The sequence below is a fragment of the Mustela putorius genome, unplaced genomic scaffold, assembly GCF_011764305.1.
Source record: "Mustela putorius furo isolate JIRA1106 unplaced genomic scaffold, ASM1176430v1.1 tig00003834_pilon_pilon_pilon, whole genome shotgun sequence".
In the NCBI taxonomy this organism is placed as follows: Eukaryota; Metazoa; Chordata; class Mammalia; order Carnivora; family Mustelidae; genus Mustela; species Mustela putorius.
Genome location: NW_025421987.1, coordinates 31,266,233 through 31,277,279, shown reverse-complemented (window position 1 = coordinate 31,277,279; position 11,047 = coordinate 31,266,233).

The window sequence follows — 11,047 nt, the reverse complement described above, 5'->3', positions numbered from 1 at the left end:
AGAATAAAATAAAGAAAAGGACACCCAAAAGTTGAAAAGGAGGGAATACTTTAAACTTATTTTATAAGTTCTGTATTTCTGATATCAAGCAAAACAAATCTGTAAGAAATGAAAATTATAGGCTATTATCTCTGATGAATATATCAAAATACAAGTAAACAGAATTCAATAGTACACTAAGTACATCATAAGTGGGATTTATTTCTGAGATGCAAGGATGGTTTAGCTTATGCAAGTCAATAAATGTGATAGATCACATTAAGAGAACAAAGGAAAAATCACAAGATAACCTCAATAGATGTAGGAAAAAAAAACATTTAAAATATTAACACTCCCCCAGGTAAAAACTCTTAAGAAACTAGGTATAGAAGGAATGTACTCAGCATAAGAAAATCATATGAGAAACCCACAGCTAACATCATAGTCAAAAATTGAAAATTATTTCTCTAAGATCAGGAATAACACAAGATGTCAAGGATGTTATCCAATTATTTAACATAGTACTGGAAATCCTATGCCAAAAAAGTCCTAGGTAAGAAAAAGAAAATTTATTCAAATCAGAAAGGAAGAAGTACAATTTATCTTTTCAAAGGTAATGTGATCTCATATGAAAAACACCCCAAAGATTCCACACACAAACTATTGTTAAAACAAGTAAATGAATTTCAGCAAATTTATACAATATGAATCCAAACTACAAAAAGCAGTTGAGGGCTCCTGGTGGCTCAGTTGCTTAAGTGACTGTCTTCAGCTCAGGTCATGATCCTGGAGTCCCAGGACTGAGTCCCACATCGAGGTCCCTGCTCAGCAGGGAGTCTGCTTCTCCTTCTGACCATCCATCTTTCCTCTCATGCTCTCTCTCTCACTCTCTCTCATTCTCTCTCACATAAATACATAAAATATTTAAAAAAATGAAAAAACAAAAAGGAGTTGAATTTATATATACTAACAACAAACCATCTGAAAGGGAAATTAAGAAACAATCTCATTTATAATAGCATTAAAGAATAAAATACTGTAGAATAAACTTAACACAGGGAGTAAAAGATTTCATTGAGAATTATAAAACATTTTCAAAATAAATTAAAGAAAACATAAATGGAAAGACATCCCATGCTGTCTTCTTAAAAATCCAATAACAGTGCCGCCACTTTGGCTGCACTTTAAGAAGTGCTGTCTTCTTAAAAATCCAATGACAGTGTAGCCACTTTGGAGAACAGTGTGGAGATTCCTTAAGAAATTAAAAATAGAGCTTCCCTATGCCCCTGCAATTGCGCTACTGGGTATTTACCCCAAAGATACAGATGGATTGAAAAGAAGGGCCAACTGTACCCCAATGTTTATTGCAGCAATGGCCACAGTCACCAAGCTGTGGAAAGAACCAAGATGCCCTTCAATGGATGAATGGATAAAGATGTGGTCCATATACACTATGGAGTATTATGCCTCCATCAGAAAGGATGAATACCCAATTTTTGTAGCAACATGGATGGGACTGGAAGAGATTATGATGAGTGGAATAAGTTAAGCAGAGAGAGTCAATTATTATACAGTAATATAATATAGTATAATATATAATATAATATAATATAATATGCTCCACTTATTTGTGGAGCATAACAAATAACATGGAGGACATAGGGAGATGGAGAGGAGAAGGGAGTTGAGGGAAATTGGAAGGGGAGATGAACCATGAGAGACTATGGACTCTGAAAAACAATCTGAGGGTTTTGAAGGGGTGGGGGGTGGGAGGTTGGGGGAGCCTGGTGGTGGGTATTTTGGAGGGCATGGATTGCATGGAGCACTGGGTGTGGTGCATAAACAATGAATTATGTTACGCTGAAAAGAAATTTAAAAAAAAAAGGGAAAAAATCCAATGACATTTTTTATAATAATAGAAAGACAATCCTAAAATTCACAAAGACCCAGAATAGGCAAAGAGATCATGAGAAAGAAGAACAAAGCTGGATACATCATACTTCCTGATTTCAAATATATTGCAAACTTTTTCTTTTTCCTTTTCTTTTTTAAGAGGAGAGTGAGAGAGTAGGAGATGGGGGTGAGGGGTAGAGAGAGAGGGAGAGAGAATCTTAAGAAGACTCCACACCAAGCTTGGAACCCAAGGTGGGGCTTGATCTCATAACTCTGAAATCATGGACTGAGCCAAAATCAAGAGTGTGATGCTTAACTGGCTGAGCCTCCCTGGTGCCCCTACTGCAAAGCTATTTTAAGCAGATCAGTATGATACTGGAATAGAGACAAACATTTGGATTGACTGAACAGAACAGAGAGCCTAGAAATAACCCCCTACATGTATGGTCCACTAATCTTTTAACAAAGGTTCTAGGAAAACAAAATGGGGAAAGGATACAAATGGTATTGGGAAGACGATATTCATATGCAAAAATATGAAATTAGACTGCTACCTTATACCATACACAAAAATCAACTCAAAATGGATTGAAGACTTAAACCCAGTCTTGAAACTGTAAAACTCCTAGAAGTAAACATAGGGGAAAAGCTTTTTGACATTGGTCTTGGCAATGATTTTTTGAATATAAGAATAAAAGCACACAGGCAACAAAAGTGAATGTACCAAAGTACCTATGTCAAACCTTGTAAACCCTTTGCACAGAAAAGGAAACAATCAAAAGGATGAAAAGACAATGTACAAATGGATGGAAGAAAATACTTGCAAACTATCTGGTAAGGGGTTTATTTCCAAAGTATATAAGAAACTCATAGAAGTTAATGGCAAAAACCATTTCTTCAAAGAAGATATACAAATGACCAACAGACATGCGAAAATATACTTGACAGTATTGATTATCAAGAAAATGCAAATCAAGGCTATGATGAAATATCACTTCATGCTTGTTAGGATGGGTATTATACATTTAAGAAGAATACTGTTTGTGAGGATATGGAGAAATTGGTACCTTTGTATGTTGTTGGGCATGTGAAATGGTGCAGCAGCTATGGAGAACAGTATGGAGGTTCCTCAAAAACTCAAAGCACCATATAATCCAGCAATCCCACTTCTGGGTATGTATCAAAAAGAATTGAAATCACGATCTCAGAGAGCTATCTGTGTTCTCATGTTCATTATGACATCATTCACAGGAGTCAAGATACAGAAACAAACCAAGTATCCATTGATAAATGAATGAAGAAAAAATATATGGTATATGCATAGGCAAGTATTATTCAGGTTTCCAAGGGAAGGAAATCCTGCCATTTGGGACAACATGGATGAACGTGGAGGATATTACACTAAGGATATTAACCCATTCTCAGAAGGACCAATACTGCATGATTTCTCTTATATGAGGTATTTAGAGGAGTAAAACTCCTGGAAGCACAGAATACAATGGTGGTTGCCAGAAGGTGGAGCGTGACCTATGGGGAAAAGAGTGAGTTGTTCATTGGGTATAAAATTTTGGTTTGGTAGATAAATAAATTCTAGAGATCTGTAGTACAATATGGTGCCTATAGTTAACACTATGGTATTGTGTACTTTAAAATTTAAAAGGGTGGATCTTGCGATGAGTGTTCTCACCACCAAAAAAAAAAAAAAAAAAAAAAAATCAAGGGTGGTAGAGGAAGCTATGCAGGTAGGGAGAAAGAGGGTATTTGAGAAATCTCTATCTTCCTTTCAATTTTGCTATTAACCTAAAACTGTTCTAAGAAATAGTCTTAAGAAAACTAAACAAAAAGAAAGGGGTACAAGGAAACTTTGGAGGTGTTGGATATGTCTATTCCCTCGATTGTGGTAGTGGCATTGTGTGTGCCTGTGTATATCCAAATTCATCAAATTGTACATATTGAATATATGCAGAACTCTTACATCAATTATACCTCAATAACTGTTTTTTTAATGAATTAGAAAATAATATGTTGTCAGTAAAGTTATGGAAATTTTTCAGTTACACTGAAAATCAAAGAAATGCATATTAAAAGATTTATCTATTAAATTGGAAAAATTTTTTAGTATTAAATTCTAAATGTTTATAGAAGAGCATTATCCTGCACAGCTGATGGGAACATAAGTTGGAACTTTAGTTCTGGAGAAGTTGGACAGTGTACATAGGGATATTTTCAAATTTTCTACTCTTTAATTCTTCAATGTCATTTCTCAGAATGAACATTAATAAAATAGTGATGTGGCAAACAATTGTATATAATATGCTCAGTTTAAATATTCAACAAATGTTAGCTATTAAAATGAATCATGGTGCATACATGGAATATACCGCATTTAAAAAGTATTATGTTGGCTATTTCATTTTATTTCTTTTTTTAAAAAGATTTATTTAATCTATTTTTAGAAAGAGAGTGAGTGGGGAGGGACAGAGGGATAGAATCGTAAAGCAGGCTCTCCACTGAGCATGGAGCCTGATGTGGGGCTCAATCTCATGACCTGTGAGATCATGACCTGAGCCCAAAATCATGAGTTGGACACCTGACTGAGCCACCCAGGTGCCCCTCATTCTATTCCTTTTTATTATTACTATTTTCACTCAGTCCTATGTTTATAAGATCCTTTTGTGTGACTATGTGAACATTAAATCTGTTCCATCTTACTGTTGCCAATGTTCCATAAGGGTACATTTTCCATATTTATATCTGTTTCCTCTCCCAATAGTGGATGCCAGATAGCCTCTAATTACCTGCTAAATTGAATAATCCTGTGATAGTAGTCCTTTTATAAATCCCCTCTTATGGAATTTTATAAGACTTTGAGATATAAAGGACTAGGAATTGAATAGATGATGTGATAAGGTATGCATATACTTAATATGGCTAGACAGAGTCAGGTTGTGATATTCTTTCTACTGTAAGAAATTCCCTATATTGGGGGCACCTGGGTGGCTCAGTGGGTTAAGCCGCTGTCTTCAGCTCAGGTCATGAACCCAGGGTCCTGGGATCGAGTCCCGCATTGGGCTCTCTCTCAGCGGGGAGCCTGCTTCCCTCTCTCTCTCTCTGCCTGCCTCTCCATCTACTTGTGATTTCTCTCTGTCAAATAAATAAATAAATAAAATCTTAAAAAAAAAAAAAAGAAAGAAAGTCCCTATATCCATGCTTCCTTTCCACTTCCTGCATTATTCAGAGTACTTATTTTTGGAAGTCTGAGAGACTTAAAATGTTATTTCATTGTTCTTTTAATTTGCATTTCAATGATTAATAATGAGTTTGAACATCTTTTTTCTATGTTGTCAGCTTTTGGGTTTCCTCTTTTGAATTGCATCTTGATATCCTTCGTCTCTTTTAGTGATTCTGTGATTTTTGTTGATTTAGATAAGTTTGCAGTACATTTTAAATACCATTTCCTCATATGTTTAGAATTTGAGTATCTTCCTCCATTCATTCTTCTTGTAATTATCTTTTTCATCATCTTTTATCTTACAGAATTCCTTATTTTTAATTTAATGTAGAAGTCACTTTTTCTTTACAGTTTTTTTTGAACTTCCATTTAAAAAATTCTTTCCAATCTCTAACTCTACATTTTATAATAATTATATTATGATACCTTTTTGTATAGATTTTTAATCCATATATATTTCATCTTTTTATGTGGTGTGGGGTATGCATCTAGTTTTACTGTTATCCATACAATAAGCCAGACTTTCAACACCATCTTTGGTAGGCAACCTTTCAAATGGCTTCAAATGACCCTACTTCGTGTCACTCAATGTTTGTATAATCTCCTTCAATTGAGAATGAGCTGTATCTGGTAACTTGCTTCCCATCAACAGAATATGGCTAGTGATGGGATGTCACTTCCAAGGTTAGGTGATAAAAGACTGTGACTTCTGTCTTTTTTTGCCCTCTCCTTTTTGCTTTTCTCACTCTGGGGCAACAAGCTGCCATGTTGTGAGCTGCCTTACAGAGAAGTCTCCATGAGAAGGGACTGACATCTCTGGCCAACGGTGAGTAGGACTTGTGCATTGTCAACAGCCCCCAAAATGACCTTGAAGTAGATCTGAGGCCTGCCATGGCCAGATGGATGAACATGGAAGCAGACTGATCCCCAGTGGAGTCTTTTCTTTCCTTCTTCTTTTTTTTTTTTAAGATTTTTTTATTTACTTGAGAGAGAGCACACAGAGGGAGAGGGGGAAACGGACTCTCTGTTGAGCAGGTATCTCAACCAGATCACGACCTGAGCCGAAAGCAGCCACTTAACTGATAGAGGCACCCAGGCACCCTTCCCCAGTGGAGTCTTACAATGACTATAGCCCTGGCTAATACTTTATTTGTAGTCTTATGAGAGAGAGAAACTGAGTGAAAAAATGCAACAAGACTGGGTTCCTGATACTTAGAAACTGTAAAGCAGTAAATGTTTATTATCTTAAGTCACTAATGTTAGAGCAATTTGTTATGTAACAATAGACTCCAACATACCATTGACTAGATCTAATCTGTCCCTAATTGAATGAGTTTAAACTTATCATTGATTAGTTAATTTCACTCCTTTTTTGTTGCTATAGCTTTGCCATATGCCCATATTTAATAGAGTGGGTTCCTTTGCTTACCTTCTTTTTCTTTAAAGAATTAAGAAATATTTTAAATTGAATAAAAATGAAAACACAACATATTCACATTTATGGACTGTAACTTATGTGTCCTTATAGTGTATTCCATATATTTAAATGTTTATACTAGGAAACAAAAAAGATCTCAAGTCAATGATCAATTATTCCACCTTGTAAAGGTAAGAAAGGAGGAGAAAATTAAACCCAAGTCTCATAGAAAGATAGAATAAAGATAATTGCAGAGATTGGTAAAACAGAAAATAGATGTTTGATAGAGAAAAATCAATAAAAGCAAAATCTAATTTTCTCTGAAAATGCCAATAACATTGGTAAAATTCTAAACTGGTGTAAACAGACGTTTTCTATCGAGGGCCAAATGTTAAATATGTTAAAGTTTTACTGGCAATAGGTCTCTGTTACAAATGTTCCTCTCTGTTGACCTCTCATAAAAGCAAGTATAAACTATTTGAAAATGAATGTGTACAGGTGAATTCCAATAAAACTGTTCATTGACAGTGAAGTTTAAATTTTATATAATTTTGCAATATCATGGAATAGTTTTTAACTTTTGATTTTTTTTTCCAAATATTTAGAGGTGTAAAAGCCATTCTTAGCTTGTGGGTTATAAAAAATAATGAGACAGATTTGTCCACTGATTATAGTTCACCATTCATTGCCTAAAAAGACTGACCACAATGAAAAGAGAAGGCCATTGGGACGCCTGGTTGGCTCAGTTGGTTAAGCAGCTGCCTTCGGCTCAGATCATGATCCCAGTGTCCTGGGATCGAGTCTCACATTGGGCTCCTTGCTTGGCAGGGATCCTGCTTCTCCCTCTGCCTCTGCCTCTGCCTGCCTCTCTGTCTGCCTATGCTTGCCCGCTCTCTCTCCCTCTATCCCTGATAAATAAATAAATAAAATCTTAAAAAAAAAAAAAAGAAAAGAGAAGGCCATGTTATTGGCATCAAGAATGAAAGAGTATGCTAACTAACACAGGCCTTTAAAACTTAAAAGAACAATGACTATATACTCTGGAAAAATTTATTTACTAAACTTGTTGAAGCAAGTCATAATTTTTGGAAGATAAAAATTATAAAACTGACAGAAGAACTAAAAAATTTTAATATACCTCGTGTACCAAACATATTACCTCAAGCTAATTTTGACAGGTTTATTTTTAAAATTTATATAGAAATTAAAATATCCTAGAATAGACAAAACAATTTATAGAGAAAAACAAGGTTGGAGGACTCATGAAATGTTTCTGGTCACCAATTGCAGTATGTGTGTAGGTGGGAGGAGGAGTCCCCCACATCACCAGACACTTCTATGGGACACTAACTGTGTGTCTTACTGCTCAACTCAATTCTGACACGATCTTCCCAAGGATAGCATCAGATTTTACAGGTTAAGGGCTTAGACTTCACCCCTCTGTCCCACTTTGTCTCTCAGAAGTTCAAGTTGTCACCTGGGCTTCTGAACAATAGGCTGTAGGTTGGAATTTCCAAGGACCATCTCACTGGGTTCAATTAATTTGCTGGAGAGGCTCACAGAACTCAGAAAAACATCCTACTTACTAGATCACTGGCTTATTATGAAAGGATATGATTCAGGAATAGCCAGATGGGAGAGATGCATAAGGCAAGGTATGGGAAAAGGTCATGGGACTTTCATGCCTTGAGGTGTGCCCCATTCTCCCCAAATCTTCACATGTTCTCTGAACTCTGTCCTATGGGTCTTATGGTGGCTTCATTACAGTCATGATTGATAAAATTATTTGTTGTTGGTGATTTAACTCAGTCTTTAGCTCCTCTCCCTTCCCAGAAAGTGGTGGTGGGATGAGACTGAAAGTCCAGTTACAAGGTTGGCTCCCTTAACAAACAGCAACCCCCATCGTAAAGGAATTTCCAAAAGACACCTAATTAACATAAACTCAGTTATGGTCGAAAGGAGCTTGAATAAATAATAAGACACACATTTCACTTTTATGGCTCTGAAGTGATTTCAGGAACTGAGAACAAGAGACCAACCGTCATAATGAAAGGTGCTCCCTGTCACTCCTAAGGCTGAGGAATCTTCAAGGATTTTAGGAGCTCTGTGCCAGAAATGGGGAGGAACACAAAATACATATTTCGTGTTATAAATCACAATATTATGACACATAATACCTGATTTGAAGACTTAAACATTAATGCTATAATAATTAAAGGACAAATATAGATGAATTGAACAGAACAGGGAGTCCAAAGACAGATCCATACATACGTAGTAAACTGATTTTTGAGAAATGTCCTAGGGCAATTCAATGAAGGAAAGGGGATTCTTTTTAAAAAAGTAATTCTGGGAGCACCTGGGTGGCTCAGTTATTTAAGCACCTGACTCTGGTTTCGTCTCAGGTCATGATCTCAGGGTCATGAGATAGAGCTCCACATTGGGCTCTGTGCTCAGTGCAGAGTCAGCTTCAGATTCTTTCTCTTCCTATGCCCTTATCTCTACTCACGCTCTCTCTCTGGAATAAATAAATTAAAAAAAAGTAATTCTGAAACATTTGAATATCTTTATTGGGAAAAAAAATACCCTTACCCTTTACCTCATACCATTCACAAAAATTAATTTGAATTGAGCATAGGCCTAAATGTAAGAGTTAAAACTATACAATTTCAAGTGGGGGGTTGGAAAGAGGGTAAATATTTACTTTGTAGGACGCAAAAAGCACAAACCATAAAGGGCATAAAGATAAATTGGATTTTAATTTAAAAAAACCCTTGGTCTTCAAAAGGCATTACTAAAAAAGGAAAGATAATATTCCTAATGCATTTATCTGGCAAAGAACTTGTGTAAAGAATATGTAAAGAATTCTCAAAACTTAGTGCTAAGGAAGCAATCTAATAAAAATGTAGACGAAGTATTTAAATGGTCATTTCATGAAAGAGGATACATAAATGACCAAAATACATATGCAGAGATGCTCAGCTTCCTTAACCATTAGGATAATGCAAATTTAAACCATAATGAAATACCATTGTTTGGGAGGAAAATTTTTGCTCTACCTTTCTTAATTCTTTATCTTTTCCAATAATCAAATTAACACAGGACAGATGAACAAGAGGAAAACAAGTTTAATTACAAATGTGCAGGGGTCCTTTCAAAATATGAGGCCCACAGGCAGTCAGGTAATTGAAGGTTATGTGCCATTCTGAGCTAAGAAGCGGGTGGGACTTCAAAGTGAAGGAAGACAATTCACTGGAAAATGGGAGGAGCAAATGTTTAGTAAGCAAATGTGTGCTCTCAGGCTGAGACAATAGGCACAGAGAATATTTTGATTTCCAGGGCTTTCTGAGCTATTCTTCTTCCCCCTTAGGAGCTTACTACACCTAGCCCATACTCTTTTTACTTACCTCTGGGGATAGTTCTTCTTGAAACAGGTCCCCCATCTAAATTCTTTTATGGGGGTAAGGAAGGGGTAAAAGTTTTCCTTGAGTCTGTTGGGTCTTGATTGCCTTCAGCTCAAAATAGTCCTCATGCCAAAGTGGCACAATTTAGGGATTCTTGTTCTGAACTCCTTCACCATTATAAACACTCTAACAGAGCTATAATTAAAAATTCTAATAAAAGTAAGGTTGGTTATGATATGGACAAACTGGAACTCTTGTACACTTCTGATGGGAATGGGAAATGGCACAAGAACTTGGAAAAACTATTTGATAGTTTCCTTATAAAATTTTACATATCATACTATCCTGCGATTCCACAATAAAGCATATGACCACACAAAGACTTGTACATCAATGTCCATAGCAGTTTTATTCAAAATAGTCCTCCAAATGAGAAATACTTAAATGTCTATCACCATGTAAATGGGTAATTAAAATGATAGTACATATAAACTAGGATACTACTCAACAGTAAAAAAGTACGAGGCTACTGATACAGGCTATAACATGTATGAATTTCAAAAGTATGCTCAGTAAAGGACTCAGATCAAATGTACCCTACAAAATTTCATTTACATGAGATTCTAGAAAATGTGAACAGATTTACAATGACAGAAAGTAGATCATTGTTTTTTCTGGCATCCTGAGATGATGAAGGGAATTGACTGGAAATAAGCATAAGAAGATTCTTTTAAGAAAATGAAGTGTTCTGTGTCTTGATTTGGTAATGGTTTTACGAATGTATATAACATTCAAAAATTCATTGAATTATGCTCTTTCAGTGAGTTCAGGTTATTGTATACAAATTATGCAGTAATAAGTTTAATTGGAAATAATGTTTGGGAAAAAATTTAAATGTCTAGTAGTAAGGGAATTTAAGTATATCTTGGTATATTCAACTACATGTTTGATCATTATTTGGCTTTGGAGTTTTGTCTAGGAAAAATTTATTCCACTGTAAAATTAAATTAAAATATGTAGAATAATTCAACAAAATGTATAAAGGAAAAGTTACTAATCTCTTAAAGAAAATATCCAGAAGGATATGATAATGATAAATCTGATGGACCACTAGAAAAAATG